This window comes from Amphiura filiformis, chromosome 3, assembly GCF_039555335.1.
Source record: "Amphiura filiformis chromosome 3, Afil_fr2py, whole genome shotgun sequence".
NCBI lineage: Eukaryota > Metazoa > Echinodermata > Ophiuroidea > Amphilepidida > Amphiuridae > Amphiura > Amphiura filiformis.
In genome coordinates, this window is record NC_092630.1 from 908,018 (window position 1) to 926,619 (window position 18,602).

The window sequence follows — 18,602 nt, forward strand, 5'->3', positions numbered from 1 at the left end:
GTTTGTGTGTTTGTGTGTTTGTCTGTCCGTCTCTTTTCTCGGCGACTGGGGATCGCGCGTTCCTCAAACTTGGTGGGTGGGTGTATCTTGACCCCAGGCAGAACAAGTTTGTATTGGTTGGTGGGTCAAGGTCACCCAAGGTCATCCAGGGGTCAAATTAGTAAATGTTTGTGTGTTTGTCTGTCCGCCTCTTTTCTCTGAGACTGGGGGTCGCACGTTCCTCAAACTTGGTGGGTGGGTGCAGCTTGGTATGAGGAAGAACGAGTTTATATTGGTTAGTGGGTCAAGGTCACCCAAGGTCATCCAGGGGTCAAATTAGTAAAAACTGTTTTTCTCAGGGACTGGGGGTCGCACGTTCCTCAAACTTGACGGGTGGGTGCGTCTTGACCCGGGACAGAACAAGTTTGTATTGGTTAGTGGGTCAAGGTCACCAGAGGTCATCTAAGGGTCAAATTAGTATAAACTGTCATATGGGCATGCAACTTGGTGGGTAGGTGCATCTTGACCTAAGACGGAACAAGTTTGTATTGGTTAGTGGGTCAAGGTCACCCAGGGGTCATCTGAGGTCAAATTAGTAAAAACTGTTTTCCGCCTATTTTCTCGGAGACTAGGGGTCGCACGTTCCTCAAACCATAGACCATTTAATGTCTATGCTCAAACTTGGTGGGTGGGTGCATCTGGACCTCAGACAGAACAAGTTTGTTTCGGTTAGTGGGCCAAGATCACCCGAGGTCATTTAGGGGTCATCTGCTCTCTAAATTCCAGGGACTTATTAAAATGACAAAACTTTGAAAAGACTTAAAATTCAAATCTAATGGATTTAAATTATACTCTTAAGATTTGAATTTTAAGTCTTTCAAAAGTTTTGTCATTTTAAATCTTAGGAATTTAGAGAGTGAGGTCATTTAGGGGTCATCTGAGGTCAAATGAGTAAAAACTGTCGTATGGGCATGAAACTTGGTGGGTACAATCAACTTTTAGAGTCAAATTTTTGGACGGTCATTTTGGGGTCATCCAAGGTCAAATTACTAAAACTGTCGTATGGGCATGAAACGTGGTGGGTACAGTCAACATTTAGAGGAAAAGTTTTGGAGGGCATTTTGGGGTCACCAAGGGGTCATCTGAGGTCAAATTAGTAAAAACTGTCGTATGGGCATGAAACTTGATGGGTACAGTCAACTTTTAGAGTCAAATTTTTTGATGGTCATTTTGGGGTCATCCAAGGTCAAATTACTAAAAACTGTTGTATGGGCATGAAACGTGGTGGGTACAGTCAACATTTAGAGCCAAATTTTGGAAGGTCATTTCAAGGTCACAGTGGGTCATCTGAGGTCAAATTAGTAAAAACTGTCATATGGGCATCAGTCACCATCAGCCAGGTAACCGCGACAGCCGAGAACCGCCAAATACGGGTAACCGCCTAGTAACTAATAATAAGCATGGGAGACCATATCTAATGAAATAAAACTTTACGGTACGGTTTTAACTTCACAACGCTGGGTTCGATCATTGGACATCTTTAAGTGAATACGAGTTATACACGATACACACTTGTTTCTACCATCCGCATTGCGTGCGTCTCAATCTTGCAAATGAGTCATGTCCAAAAGCTCAAGTCTTTGGATATGTAGACCTACTGTTCATATCAACCTCCACGAGTTTATTTAATTTTATAATCTGTAGTACCAAAATCTTCACTTTTATGCCAATGTACCTTATTATGATCGCTAAAAGATCAAACAATTCTTTAAATTTGCGTCATACATAACGTAGGGGATAGACTTAAAGAGTTGCTAGAAATTTTCAAAATGAGCCATGAGCGAATTGAAGCCATTTGGTGGACCCTTTGTACACTATTGTAATTGAAGTTTAGTTGGAAAATGTTCAAAATTGTTCAAAATGAAGGGCCCAATTGAAGCAATTCGCGATCCACTTTTTTTTGCAATGTGCCGAAGGTTTTTTGGTATACGTTCATATAATATAAAAGATGCGTTTTGCATGCTGAGGGGGAAGGCAATTCAAAGCAAACTGGTCGAGAAATATTAAATCCCTATCCATCATGTCCATTTGGTTGAGAAATATATTTATTGCTGAAAGTATCCTAACCATTATTGTAATTTAATCCGAAAAAATATCAAAATAACAGAGTCCCCTCAAATAAAAATGAATACCACGAACTTTAAAATTGATATCCATTCTCACACAGAAATATTCAGACAAAAAGAAAATAGTTGCAAATTGATTACTAGCTAACATACGGCGGCTTCGGGATATCATATAACGAGGTTTGCATCTGAAAGCTTCTAAATAATTATTTAACATTCACTGTCTGTGGAATATATTATCAGATCCAATAATGAAACAATTTAAAATTGCAGCTTTATGTTGGTTTCTGTTGAGGAACATAATAAATATTTTTGTTTTACATTAGAACCGTCTTTGTGCGTGTATTTTTTCCTTTCCTTTTGTCATGTTTGTGATGCGATTATTAATAATTTTCAATGAAATCTATCATGTGTACGGTGGAAATCGGGAAGATACGAAGTGTGCGTGGCAAAATATAATTTCAACATGTAGAAAAAATCTTCCCTTATAATTATTAAAAATGTACATAAATTGAAAGGACCATACGTTTGAATGCATTTTAACAAATATGACGAGTACATAAATCCAATGGATAAGACAGACGAGTCTGGTCGAGATGAAACAAATTTTGAAATAATTGAGAGTTGAACCTCAACACTGCACTCTTTTTCGCTCACCTGGAACGTTTTCACAAGCTCGACTAGCGTCTGCAGCAGATGGTGATGCTGTGATGATATCTTGTCTCATCGGGATATCCCTCACATGATGTCAAAGGATGTTACAATGTAGTGCCCCCCGGCATCAGCAGGTTATCCCAGATAGGGTCTATTTCTAGTCCTTTGTCATGATTCAGTCTCGGTTAGTAAACACAACTGCCGGCAGTTCCAAATCAGTGGTCAGAGAGCATCTCGTAATATCTAAAGGATACCAGATTGACTGTTCATCAACACACACATCTACAGTAGATAGCAATGTACTACTTCATCAACACACAGATCAACAGTATATAGCAATGTACTTCTTCATCAATATACACATCTACAGTAGATAGCAATGCACTATTTCATCAATACACACATCTACAGTAGATAGCAATGCACTACTTCATCAACCCATATCTACAGTAGATAGCAATGCATTACTTTATCAATACACACATCTACAGTACATAGCAATGCACTACTTCATCAACCCATATCTACAGTAGATAGCAATGCATTACTTTATCAATACACACATCTACAGTACATAGCAATGCACTACTTCATCAACCCATATCTACAGTAGATAGCAATGCATTACTTTATTAATACACACATCTACAGTACATAGCAATGCACTACTTCATCAACCCATATCTACAGTAGATAGCAATGCATTACTTTATCAATACACACATCTACAGTACATAGCAATGCACTACTTCATCAACCCATATCTACAGTAGATAGCAATACATTACTTTATCAATACACACATCTACAGTACATAGCAATGCACTACTTCATCAACCCATATCTACAGTAGATAGCAATGCATTACTTTATCAATACACACATCTACAGTACATAGCAATGCACTACTTCATCAACCCATATCTACAGTAGATAGCAATGCATTACTTTATCAATACACACATCTACAGTACATAGCAATGCACTACTTCATCAACCCATATCTACAGTAGATAGCAATGCATTACTTTATCAATACACACATCTACAGTACATAGCAATGCACTACTTCATCAACCCATATCTACAGTAGATAGCAATGCATTACTTTATCAATACACACATCTACAGTACATAGCAATGCACTACTTCATCAACCCATATCTACAGTAGATAGCAATGCATTACTTTATCAATACACACATCTACAGTACATAGCAATGCACTACTTCATCAATACACACATCTACAGTAGATAGCAATGTACATCTTCATCAATACACACATCTACAGTAGATAGTAACTGGGCCTATGGACTTTTTGCTATATATAAACGATTTGCCACTTAATATAAACTCACACGTGAAGCTATTTGCAGATGATTGTATTGTTTATAGGAAGATAGCTGGACCAGAGGATGCGAGCGAACTGCAAAAGGATATGGATACACTCACTGAATGGCAATCACGGTGGCAAATGAGTTTCAACGCAAAAAAATGTTTTGTGTTAAGGATAACACATGCAAGAACACCACTCATACATATACTCTCAATCATACAATATTAGCTGAAACAAATGAACACCCATACTTGGGTGTTACACTTAACTCAAAATTATCATGGAACCCACACGTGAATGGTATAGTGTCCAAAGTCCAAAGCAAACAGAACTCTGGGGTTTGTTAGGCGAAACCTGTTTTCATGCTCCCAAAATATAAAAAACATGGCTTACAAAGTTACAAGTCACTTGTGAGGCCGTGTATGGAGTTTAGTGGATCCCAACACACAAGAACTCAAACAGAAACTAGAGGCTGTTCAAAATAGGGCGGCCCGATTTGTATGTCAGGATTATGAACGAAAAAGCAGTGTAACAAATATGAAGACCAAGTTGGAGTGGGAGCCTCTGGAGGTGCGTAGGAAGATTTCAAGAGTGACAATATTCCACCAAGCTCTACAGGGTAGCCTCGCCATCCCAATGCAAAAGGTCTTGCGCCCAACCCAACGTTCATCAAGACACGTCAAATACACCCAGATTCAAACCAATAAAAACTGCTATAAGTACTCCTACATTCCAAAAACACTGGTAGATTGGAATGCCATGGTGCCATACCCGAACACATAACCTCAATTGAGGACAAAGACAAGTTCAAGGCAGCAGTAACTCAGTATTACGCCAACACCAAGTAACCAAGCGGTGCACCGCGACCGTCTTGCTAGTTTGGCTCCCGCAAGGGGGGCGTTTAGCAGTACCTGAACCAGAACCAGAACCAGAATGCACTACTTTATCAATACCCTCATCTACAGTCAGTCGTGAGCACGGTCGCTAATGAGCTGAATCGGCTAGTTGTGAAATGAGGATCTCGAAGAATCTCATGGTTTCTCGCTCGCAATCCGTGTACAATAATTTAGACAAAAACACGCTCAGCACTGGCTGACCTGAAAGATAAGGTATATACTGTCATCTGTTTTCTGAAAAACATTTCAAAATTGCTTCAAAATTGCTAAGGAGGCATGTACATTTAATTATGTGACAAAAAACGAGACCAAGTTTGCTTTATTTTTGTTGTTTTTGATCATTTAAATGACACTAACTTTTTGTTCAATTTTTCCAAATTGAAAACCTTAGGCGACATTCGTCTACCTCCCTCCGATTTACCTAATCATGAACTTTTTTGACTTCATTTTCACGTAGATCACATAATTCTGCTTCGTTTGGTATATTTATAGGTATGTGTTATTTAGATTAAGTGTCTAAATTGTTCTTCAAAAATGATGGAAAAATGCGAATTTTACCGAATTACAGGCCTTTCTCGTGGTGTTTTTTGCGTCACCTATCAATCAACATTCGGGTTGTACGCGCCCTAACACAAATACCGCGCCGGCGCGCGCTTAACTGTGCGTGACGCTCGCGCTATGCAAGTGGTGTACAGTGTGATACGCGTTTAAGTTCGCCAAAGCATAAATAAGTAAACAAAAAGTTTTAAAAAACCTGAATATTTTCAAAGCTCATTTCATCTTCGCCGATAACTGTCTACCTCCCGGGTGATTTACGTCAATTTGTACAACATTTTCGTGGCATTTGTGTACAAAACCGTTTTATCTTTCATATTTGTGATTTTTACGATTGTGTTATTTAAATTACAAATACAAAATTAAGTTTAAGTATGATGCTTTTTTTCCCAACTTTTTACTGAAATTGTTTAGTTCAAAACACACGTTTATTTTTCATCTAAATAATCTTTGATTTCCTTCTTTTTTGTGACATGCAAGTTCACTAGTTTGGAATGCTAATTTGAGAGAGTGATAATTTTTCGTGTTAAAATAAAGAAATTAGAGCTCTTCAAACAGGGAAATGTCATGGGCTGATTGTTCTCGAACCTCATTTTACCTTCCCATAAAAGTGTCTACCTCCTGGTCGATTTACGCCAATTCGTACGGATTTTTCGAGGTATTTGTATTCAAAACCTTTGTATCGGTCAAATTTTTGAATTATACGAATGTGTTATTTCAATTACCGCAGAAAAATGGAATTTAATACTGTGTTTTTCCGACATTTGTACTGAAATGTGCTAGTTCAAAACACACGCTATTTATTCATCCGAATAAACTTGGATCTACTTCTTTTTTCGCAACGTGCAAGTTCATTGGGTTGGCATCATAATTTGAAAGTTTCGTAATTTTTCGTGTTAAAACAAAGAAATGAGAGCTCTTCAAACAGGGGAATGTCATGAGCTAATAAGTATGCATAATTGGTGACGGAGCATTACGCGCACTGGTTGTTATGCATATTTACTTTCACACAGAGCAGCGTTTTGAGCGTGCTCACGACTGACTGTCAATACACACATCTACAGTAGATAGCAATGTACTACTTCATCAATACACATATCTACATTAGATAGCAATTCACTACTTTATCAATACCCTCATCTACAGTAGATAGTAATTAACTACTTCATCAATACACACATCTACAGTAGATAGCAATGTACTACTTCATCAATACACATATCTACATTAGATAGCAATACACTACTTCATCAATACATACGAAAATAAATCTACAGTAGATAGCAATGTACTACTTCATCAACACACATATCTACAGTAGATAGCAATGTACTACTTCATCATTCATCAATACACATATCTACAGTAGATAGCAATGTACTACTTTATCAATACACACATTACTACTTTATCAATACACACATTATCTACAGTAGATAGCAATGCATTACTTCACCTATATACATATCTACATGCAGTAGATAGCCATGTACTACTTCATCAATACACATCTTCAATAGATAGCAATATACTACTTTATCAATACAAAAATCTACAGTAGATAGCAATGAACTACTTCATAAACACACACATCTACAGTAGATAGCAATACATAACTTCATCTATACACACATCTACAGCATATCAATTTGTAAGCGCTCTTTTGGCAAAGTCATAGTTCATTGAATTTACAACCGTATGACAAACTTTTTGCACAAGATTTGCAATTTAAAGAGAATTGGCCATTGCTCATTCTAGTGACTCTAGTGTGTGGACAATATAAGTGTGCTTAAAATTTGACCAATATTGTAAGGAGCACTTGAGGTTTTGACTTTTAAAACCTACATTTTGGTCAAAAAATGTGCTTTGATAGGTAGTTTTCAACAGATTTACCACATTCGCCTTGCTATAACATTGAATTGCGTTATATGTTGACCTAGTGACTAAAATTGCTTTTAGGGGGAAGTGTTAGCTTTCGTTTGATATTTTAAAAAATCTGATTGGATGAAGGGAACACTTGTGGTTTCGACCAAAACCCAATCAAAGAGGCCCATTTTCCAGCTAGAAGCTCCACAGCTCTCACATTGCTATGCACTCAACCGTGTAGTGTAATCAAAGACTGTGGTGGAGACATTCACTGCTTGGAAGCTCTTGGAGGAAAATATGTGCTCAGGTGTATCGAGGTGGAAACTGCGCATGATGGTTTATAAGAGAATCGTTTTTGTATAGAAACCTTTCCATATGTATTGGCAATGTACTACTTCATCACTACATATCTACAGTAGATAGTAATGTACTACTTCATCAATACATACGAAAATAAATCTACAGTAGATAGCAATGGACTACTTCATCAACACACATATCTACAGTAGATAGCAATGTACTACTTCATCAATACACACATCTACAGCATATACCAATGTACTACTTCATCAATACACACATCTACAGTAGATGTAAGCAATGCACTATTTCGTCAATACAAAGATCTACAGTAGATGTAAGCAATGCACTACTTCGTCAATACACATCTACAGCATATACCAATATACTACTTCATCAATACACACATCTACAGTATATAGCAATGCACTACTTCATCAACACACATCTACAGTATATAGCAATGCACTACTCACTGGGAGAATGAGTTGGCGCAGCGGTTGTTCCCTCGCCTTGCACCACTGAGGTCCCGGGTTCAAGCCCCGGCCGCTTAATTTTTTTCTGCAACCATAACTGGACACAAAATTTTTATAACCCATAGGAACACATAGGAGAGGGTTAGGGTTAGGGTTAGGGTAAGTGTTAGGGTTAGGGTAAGTGTTAGGGTTAGGGTAAGTGTTAGGGTTAGGGTAAGTGTTAGGGTTAGGGTAAGTGTTAGGGTAAGTGTTAGGGTTAGGGTAAGTGTTAGGGTTAGGGTAAGTGTTAGGGTAAGTGTTAGGGTTAGGGTTAGGGTTTAATAAAATTTATGGTTGCAGAAAAAAAATACGCGCCCGGCCGTGCCCAAGGACTGTATGTGCACTTGGTTTATCCCGATTCCTTGCTCTTGCAGGTTTTCTCCGAGATCTCCGGTTTCCTCCTGCTTTCAAAAAATCGGTGATTAGTTGTTTGGTTATCAAAAACTTCCTTCACCCAATGGAATTTGGGGAGCTGCACAGATACTTGGTGGATGTTACATTCTAAGTGCGGATAGGTTTGCGCCATGTTCTGCTGCAACTGGCCTAGTTGATGCGATCTGTGATGATTCACCATGGCAGCGAAATTACAGGGCTTTGAATCCTCGAAGATCTGGAAAAAGGCGCTATATAAATCAGAAATTTATTTATTATTTATTATTTTATTTCTACTTCATCAATACATACATCTAGAATAAACATCTACAGTAGATAGCAATGTACTTCTTCATCAATACACATCTACAGTAGATAGCAATGTATTTCTTCATCAATACACACATCTACAGTAGATAGCAATGTATTTCTTCATCAATACACACATCTACAGTAGATAGCAATGTACTTCTTCATCAATACACACACCTACAGTAGATAGCAATGTACTTCTTCATCAATACACATCTACAGTAGATAGCAATGTACTTCTTCATCAATACACACATCTACAGTAGATAGCAATGTACTTCTTCATCAATACACACACCTACAGTAGATAGCAATGTACTTCTTCATCAATACACATCTACAGTAGATAGCAATGTATTTCTTCATCAATACACACATCTACAGTAGATAGCAATGTACTTCTTCATCAATACACACATCTACAGTAGATAGCAATGTACTTCTTCATCAATACACACATCTACAGTAGATAGCAATGTACTTCTTCATCAATACACACATCTACAGTAGATAGCAATGTACTTCTTCATCAATACACACATCTACAGTAGATAGCAATGTACTTCTTCATCAATACACACATCTACAGTAGATAGCAATGTACTTCTTCATCAATACACACATCTACAGTAGATATCAATGTACTTCTTCATCAATACCCACATCTACAGTAGATAGCAATGTACTTCTTCATCAATACACACATCTACAGTAGAGTGGCAATGTACTTCTTCATCAATACACACATCTACAGTAGATAGCAATGTACTTCTTCATCAATACACACATCTACAGCAGATAGCAATGTACTTCTTCATCAATACACACATCTACAGTAGATAGCAAAGCAATGTACTTCTTCATCAATACACACATCTACAGTAGATAGCAATGTAATTCTTCATCAATACCTACATCTACAGTAGATAGCAATGTACTTCTTCATCAATACACACATCTACAGTAGATATCAATGTACTTCTTCATCAATACCCACATCTACAGTAGATAGCAATGTACTTCTTCATCAATACACACATCTACAGTAGAGCGGCAATGTACTTCTTCATCAATACACACATCTACAGTAGATATCAATGTACTTATTCATCAATACCCACATCTACAGCAGATAGCAATGTACTTCTTCATCAATACACACATCTACAGTAGATAGCAATGTACTTCTTCATCAATACCCACATCTACAGTAGATAGCAATGTGCGTCTTCATCAATACACACATCTACAGTAGATAGCAAAGCAATGTACTTCTTCATCAATACACACATCTACAGTAGATAGCAATGTACTTCTTCATCAATACCCACATCTACAGTAGATAGCAATGTACTTCTCCATCAATACACACATCTACAGTAGATATCAATGTACTTCTTCATCAATACCCACATCTACAGTAGATAGCAATGTACTTCTTCATCAATACACACATCTACAGTAGATAGCAATGTATTTCTTCATCAATACACACATCTACAGTAGATATCAATGTACTTCTTCATCAATACCCACATCTACAGCAGGTAGCAATGTGCTTCTTCATCAATACACGCATCTACAGTAGATAACAATGCCCTACTTTATCAATGCATAAGATCTAAAGTAGATAGCAATATGCTACTTCATTCATACACACATCTACAGTAGATAGCAAAGCACTACTTCATCAATACATAAGATCTAAAGTAGATAGCAATATACGACTTCATTCATACACATATCTACAGTAGATAGCAATGCACTACTTCATCAATACACACATCTACAGGCCCAAAAATATAGATTTGTCTCATGTCCCCGCGCGCATTGGATTTCTGATGGTGAAAACGTTCAAAAATAAAATTTTATTTCATAATTCTTATTTTATTTTTTTAAACTTGCCATTGGCAAAACATAATTGGCCAAAACCGTTGAGTTTTCAAGGGGGTAACCTCCTGAACACCTGCTTTATTGATAAAATAAGAAAATAAAAAACCGCATTCCGCATTATATTTCAAACTCCCATGGGACATGAGACAAATCTATCATTTTTGGGGACGTATTAACATTTTATTTATTTATTTATTTATTTATTTATTTATTTATTTATTTATTTATTTATTTATTTATTTATTTATTTATTTATTTATTTATTTATTTATTTATTTGCTTGTTTGTTTGTTTGTTTATTTATTTATTTATTTATTTGCTTGTTTGTTTGTTTGTTTATTTATTTATTTATTTATTCATCAATCAATCATCCATTGATTCAGCTCTTTATCACTTATTTGTTACTTAAAGGAGGATTTCGTCATCCTAGCATCCTTTTTTATGACATTTTTCAGTAGATATCCACGAAAAAAGCTTATTTCCAAAATTTCAGTTGATTCCGATTTTGCGTTTGCGAGTTATGCATGATTATGTGTATTACAGCGCTCCATAGACAATGTGTTGTAATTTCGTTCTGGTGCACCAGAACGAAATTCAAATTTGGCAATATTTTTGCTAAACGAATTAATCTGCAAGAAATATTTGGTACATAAACATTATGTAGCCAGAGGTATCCAGTGGTGTAAAAATCTCAACTTTTTTTGGGAAAAGTGGGGGATGAGGCTGTGGATCACGAAATGCCCCTTTAACCATTTGCCTTCTACACAAGGGAAAGTAGAAATAAATCAAATTATTAACGCAACCCACTTTTGCTTAATAGCTGTTCCCCCTGGCAAGCTGGACATTTTTGGCCCTGGGGGTACTACTGTTGTCATAAGAGGTACATTGTTGACAGTTAAAAAATCATATCAATAGAGGCTTTGTTAATTGCTAATCTTCCAGATCACTTTAGATGGATTAATAGAATTAAATTTTATTCATACACAAGTGGAACAGTATAAAGCATGTTGACTACACCAGTCATGGTTAAAGATATTTCTTATAGATCATCTTTTCACAAGTGGAAAAGTATAAAAGCATGTTGACAACACCAGTTTTATAATAAAGATATTTCTCGTATGCTCCGAATTCACCTGTAGATAGGAGCTCCCCCTGACAAGAAACACACAGCTTACCAGGGGGAACAGCTACAAATGTTATGATGGGACATTCTATATTTGTTTTGCTGCAGTATTTTTCATTTTTGTTTGTTTGTTTGTTTTTTATTTTATAAAAGGTTACTTAACAAGTTAATTATTTTAATACAAAACACCAAATCAATTAATCAGCATACAGATCTACAATAAATTACTCACAGTGCACATGTCAGGCCTACTACTTCATTAATATGCATATCTATACTCACATTAGTTTTGAAAATTATTTTTTTAACAAAAAGACATTTAGGTTGACAATTGGCATCCCTTTAGAAAATAAAATAAAATAAAACAAAAGAAGATTTTCAAAAGGGATGCCAATTGTCAACCCAAATGGTTTTTTTAAGTAAATTTCAAAAAATAATAGCACCACTTCATAAATATATACATAGTATACTATCAAAATTAACTGTAATACACTACTTCATCATTACATGCATTCACCTGCAGTAGATATAAGGAGGCTCGTAATAGGTCTGTCACACTACGACGGACTGGATCAACGTACATCACCGAATACAAAAATATTTTATTCGGTGGAAAAATCACCAGTCCGGCAGAAGATTCGGTGGGATTTTGGGTCCGATTCCCGTTCGTCTCTCTATGCGTTGTGGCCGCTAATAATCCTGCAGGCGTCTTATATCCGATCGTTCAACGTCCGACAAATGACCGGATTTGGGGGTCCGATTCCCGTTCGTTTCTCTATGCGTTGTGGCCGCTAATAATCCTGCAGGCGTCTTATATTTGATCGTTCAACGTCCGACAAGCCGGATTTGGGGGTCAACGTCCGACAAATGTCCGGATTTGGGGGTCCGATTCCCGTTCGTCTCTCTATGCGTTATGGCCGCTAATAATCCTGCAGGCGTTTTATATTCAATCGTTCAACGTCCGACAAATGACCGGCGAATCCGTGGCATGTGGCACCAACAGGGACGTCCACCCTATCAGAAAAGTGGGGAGGAGAGGGTGTTTGAGAGGGTTTTTGACCCCTTAGAGGCAGTGACGTAGCAAGCACTTTTTCAGAGGGTGAACCTAGTGGGGAAAGACAACTTTTAAGGGGAAAATGGGGAAAACGAAAATGGTCAAATATTGGCTAATAAGTACAAAAGGGCTGCAAATCTGATATATCAAGGCAACCAGCGTCCGGGGGCAATAGAGGTGAGAAACCTTTGGACAATGAAGGCCCAATTGAAGCCATTTGTCATTTTTTGGATCAATTTTAGCACTATTATTGGGTACTATTTTAGTTTGAAACAGCCGCAAATTGGTGAAAAGAAAGCCTAATTGAAGCCATTGAAAAGTTTTTACCATTATTGTATAATATAAACAATTGTTTTAAAAATAACACGTGGATGTCCATAGCAGAAGCAATTGTGCCTATTGTGTAAAAATTTAGTTTTAAAGATGGAAAATTGTTTTTGGTGCATCATTTTTACACTATTATTGCCTTAAACAAAAAGCAAAGAAGACCCGAACTGAATTTGCAAAATTTAAAATGTTACACTGATCCACTGACACTTAGATATAAGACTTCAGACTCGTAATTTCAGGTAAAGCATGCATGGATTGATATGTTAAAGTCAGTAATAGACCTAAGTCCGTCTTAAATACTGATTTTGGTGACAAAATATCACGGGCCCTACATATCGACGGGCCGGCAGTAATTTTCACAGGCTTTTGGGCCAAGGAACCACATTTAAGCTCTGCCTATAATAATCACAGGACTATACTTAGGCTTACTATATACTATCCCGGGCCTACTCAATAACGTACAATTTAACCTTTTCCATGTTTTCTCTTCTTTTTTCTTTCTTGTCAATCACTAAAACTGGTAGGAATTTTGATATTGCGTCCTCTACCCTTCAGAAAGTGCCCCTCCCTCAATGCTACTTACATGCATAGGCCTACTAAATTACGTGTAATTTAACTTTTTCTCTTCTCTTCTCTCTTCAATTTTTCTCACTTTCTTTTCTTTTTCTCTCCTTTCCCCTTTTTTTCTTTTTTCTACTTGTCAGTCACTAAAGTACTGGGGGAAATATGATATTGCGTCACACACCCTTCAGAAAGTCCCCCCCCCCCGCCATGATCGATGCATATGTTCGCCATAGGCCTACATCCGGCACAAGCGCCTGCGAAACCTTGCAAACACCTGCGGTATATAAACGAAAGAATAACGAACAAACCCAGGGTATATATACAGAACAGTACGAACACACATCGGACAACTTCCGAACATGTGTATTCGGCACACTCCGTTTCAAGTTTTGTGCATGCACAAAACTTGAAACGTATTGTCGACGGACTAAACAAACATCACCTAACACGAAACGCACTTGGCGGATAATAGCAGGACATATGAAGAACATAAAACGAACATTGACGAACACTAACGGATTTGCTAAAATACCATCCGTTTCTTATACGGAAGACCGATCCGGTGTAGTGTGACACTAACACGGTCTGGGTCAACGTACATCACCGAATGCAAAAATATGCTATCCGGTGGTGAAGGCCTCACAGGAACGTATTTGCAACGAACACGGGCCGAGTGCAACGAACAAAGAACGAACATGAACGAAAGGAGAGCGAACAAACTCCGGCAATATGCAGCACTATACGAACACACATCGGATAAATACCGAACATGTGTATTCGGTACACTCCGTTTCAAGTTTTGTGCATGCACAAAACTTGCCGACGGACTTAACGAACATCACCTAACACGAAACGCATTTGGCGGATGATAGCAGGACATAAAAAGATCATTGACGAACAACAACGGATTTACTAAAATACCATCCGTTTCTTGTACGGAAGACCTATTCGGTGTAGTGTGACAGGCGCATAACCAAGAAGTTTGACACAGCACCGCAAAGAATTACTTTGTGCAACGTGGTACAACAGGCCTGAGAGTTGGTCGGCCTGAGACAACATGGAGGCGGACAGTGGAAAACTTGGTAATAACACAAAATGTATGCATTTTATGTGAGTTTGGATATTTTCCCCAATCCCAAATGTCACTGGGCCTGATCAAAAAGTGAAATTTGACGGACTAAGATGGCAGACTTATATGGTATACCTATATCTCACCATTTTTGCTGTGCTTATGTGTCACTTTATTTGCTAAAATTTTTCTGTTTTTGTTAACTCCTTGGTCAGCTTGATCAGGAGTATGATCAGGGCTCAATTCATATATTTACAACTTTTCTTGGTACCATTTTTTTGTTTTTGAATAGTGCAAAATAATGCATACTTCATGGATACTCTGATCTACAGTAGTAAGCAATGCTGCCTCCAAATTAAAATCCTAGTAGCAGGCAGGGCAGCGAAAAATAATTTCCTTTCTGGGAACGTGAACTGTTGTTTGAAATATTTTCTGCGAGCGTGGAGCCGGAGCGCGAGTATGAACACAATTATTAAACAGGTGGGGTCCAGGGGCAGTCTTAGAATTAATTTGCGCGAAGCGCACAAAAATTGGCACTTTTTATTTTAAAATGACCAAATATGGGGTTAATTTTGGTTAGAAACCCATATACAGGCGTCAATTTTGTGGGGATGATTGTATGGACCATCCCCTAACAATATATTGGGGGGATTTATGCCCCCTCCCACCCCGGATCTACCCCTATGTCATTAGCTAAAAATGACTGTTTGGAGTTATTACTCATTGGAGTCATAGTGTTACACCCAAATTGTAAAGTGCGCACATTTTGTTGATTTGTAGCTTGAGATTACAAAATTGAATACTTAACATTCGTAAAAGGAGCGTGCAAAATTTTGGAATGTACATGCCTTCTTGTACATTTTACTCCGGAATTTTACCCTCGAATTTTTTTGATTATTAAGGACAGAATTTTTTTTGATCACCCCTTTTTAGGACCCAAAATCCTAGTTATTGAACATTGATTTAGTTCCAAAGATGTGAACAGTTGAAGTTTTTCCAAACATTATGCAACAAAAAAAATTATTTCCCTTGGCAAATCAATGAAAAACCTGCTTTTCTGGGGAACGAATCCTACTTATGCTATATTCATTCCTGTCACTGGCATTTAGTTTTATTTATCAGTTATCGTCGCAGAAAGTTCGCAGAAAATATTTCACGAGTGATCGTGTTCACAGAATATTTTCAGAGCTTCAGAAAAATGATATTAAAGATTATTTTTCCCATCTTGATTTTTTTCTGCGACTCTGAACTTTTTTCTGGGAACGCCGGTACCACGATACCGGTGATTTCGTAGCCCTGGTAGCAGGTCAGCTGTTCCTCCTTTGAGAAAGGGTTGCTATTCCATATTTTTCCCCCTGAGATATAGCTTTTTTCTATCAAAATCATCAGACTATTATTCTTTTGTTTGTTCATTCTTTCTATCTTTCTAAATTCCTTTCATTTATTTTCTAAATTTCTTTTTCTTTCTAAATTTCTTTCCTTCATTCTTTCTAATTTTCTTTTGTTCATTCTTAATTTTTTAATTTCTTTGTTTCTTTTGTTCATTCTTTCTAAATTTCTTAATTTTCTAAATTTCTTTTGTTCATTCTTTCTAAATTTCTTTCATTCTTTCTGAATTTCATTCTAAATTTCTTTCCTTCTTTCTTAATTTCTTTTGTTCATTCTTTCTTTCTAAATTTCTTTTTTTTTTCTCAATTTTGTTATTTCTTTCTCAATTTTTTTTCTTTCTAAATTTCTTTCCTTCTAGATTTCCTTTATTCATTATTTCTAATTTTCTTTCATTCTTTCTAAATTTCTTCTAAATTTTTGTTCTTTCTTTCTAAATTTATTTCCTTCTTTCTTTCTTAATTTTTTTCCCAAAATTTATTTCAAAATTTATATTGATGAGGTAGTCCCTAAATGCCCCCTTGCCCACCCGTTTATATCCCCTGTGCTATCTAATTGAAAAGTTGGTTTGGTCATTTTATGTCATGGTACAAAAAACAAAACACAAACAAAAAAATCAGTACACAAAATATATATTGTTAGTACATAAAAGATCAACTTTTATTATACCTATGATTCATGACAAAAATAATAAACCATTGAATCTGCATGTATTCTAGCCTGCAGAATACCATGTACATCATGAAATGGATATCAACATCTTATAAAAAACACGTTTTCATTCTAATTAATTGTATAAAATGTTGTCTTCCACGTTATTACTTTTACCAAAGAGCATATGGTAATACACCCGGTAATACATTGCTCTCTATTTACCAAGTAAACATCTTAAAAGTACTTGACTTTCAATCATTCTAATAATACCTTGCCATAATGGGCAATTCCAGTTAAAATTCATACACCCCCTACAGAAGACTTGACCTTAATCTCCCACACAGCGAGTGTAGATTTTAAATGGTACACCATTTAAAATTCACACTCCATGTGTGCAAGATTAAGATCCTGTCTTCCATAGGGGGTGTATGGATTTCAACTGGAATTGCCCAATCCCTTTACATTTACACTTATTTTGAAAAATCAATCTCCAGAAAATACTGTAAAAAACAACTTGCTTCAATGGATTACTCCTGGCAACTTGAAACTCTGTTATGCAGTATGCAGTATTAGACGTACAATATTGTATGTAACATATCTACGTTATTTAATCTATTGCCATTCTATTTCCAGTAATGTTCTAACGAATGTTTGATGAAGTAAAATCGATAATATGTTACGAATAATATCTGGTAGAAATATATTATCGATCTTACGTCATCAAACATTCGTTAGAACTTAAACATTACTGGAAATAGAATGGCAATAGATTAAATAACGTAGATATGTTACATACAATATTGTAGTCTAATAAAAAGTCTGCATACTGCTTTAAAATCATCATAAGCATTAATATTCCAATGAGTTGCTCCAAATCTTTTTAAAGAAAAAGTGATTTTTTGTTGTTTTTATTTGGAGCATTTCCCTCATGGTGCCACACTGAAAACAATCTATTATTATCTGAATGAACTCTTCTGAAGTCAAACATTTTATTTTCTATAAACAATCCTGAGGTTGTCTTGTTCCAAATGCATAACAAATCAATTATGGAAGATTTATGCATCCATTCTCTCCCTCTTAAACACACATAAATGGACTTATGAGTTACATGGGCTGATCACACACTTCTTAAAAATACACAATAAACTTTGTATAGCCCCCTCATAGTCAAAACTAAATCTACATCCCCTGAAACAAGTTACTGTTTTACTGAAATTATTTGTACATAGTTGATCTTTAATGCTGTTAATCATTAATAAGTTAGAAAAATACTAAAAACATCGTAAATATGTTTCAAAATAGTGACTTCTTTGTTAAAGTACTATGATATAAGATACATCATCATACTTGAATCATCTTATAATTATTTACACAATACTTAATTTATTACACGACACAGGCCAACAGAGTATTAGCTAGCCACCTGTCCACTCCTCATTTTGGATGTGCAGTTTGCTCCTGGGACAGGCCAAATTAATGGCTGTGATATATGATAAATTATAAATATAATGCTTGTATAAGTTCTGTGAACTCAAAACAAGACTAGACTAATAAATGAAGGCTATAGTGAAAGCTTTATGAACTGACAGGACCCCTAGAAGGGGCAGAGGTCTAGT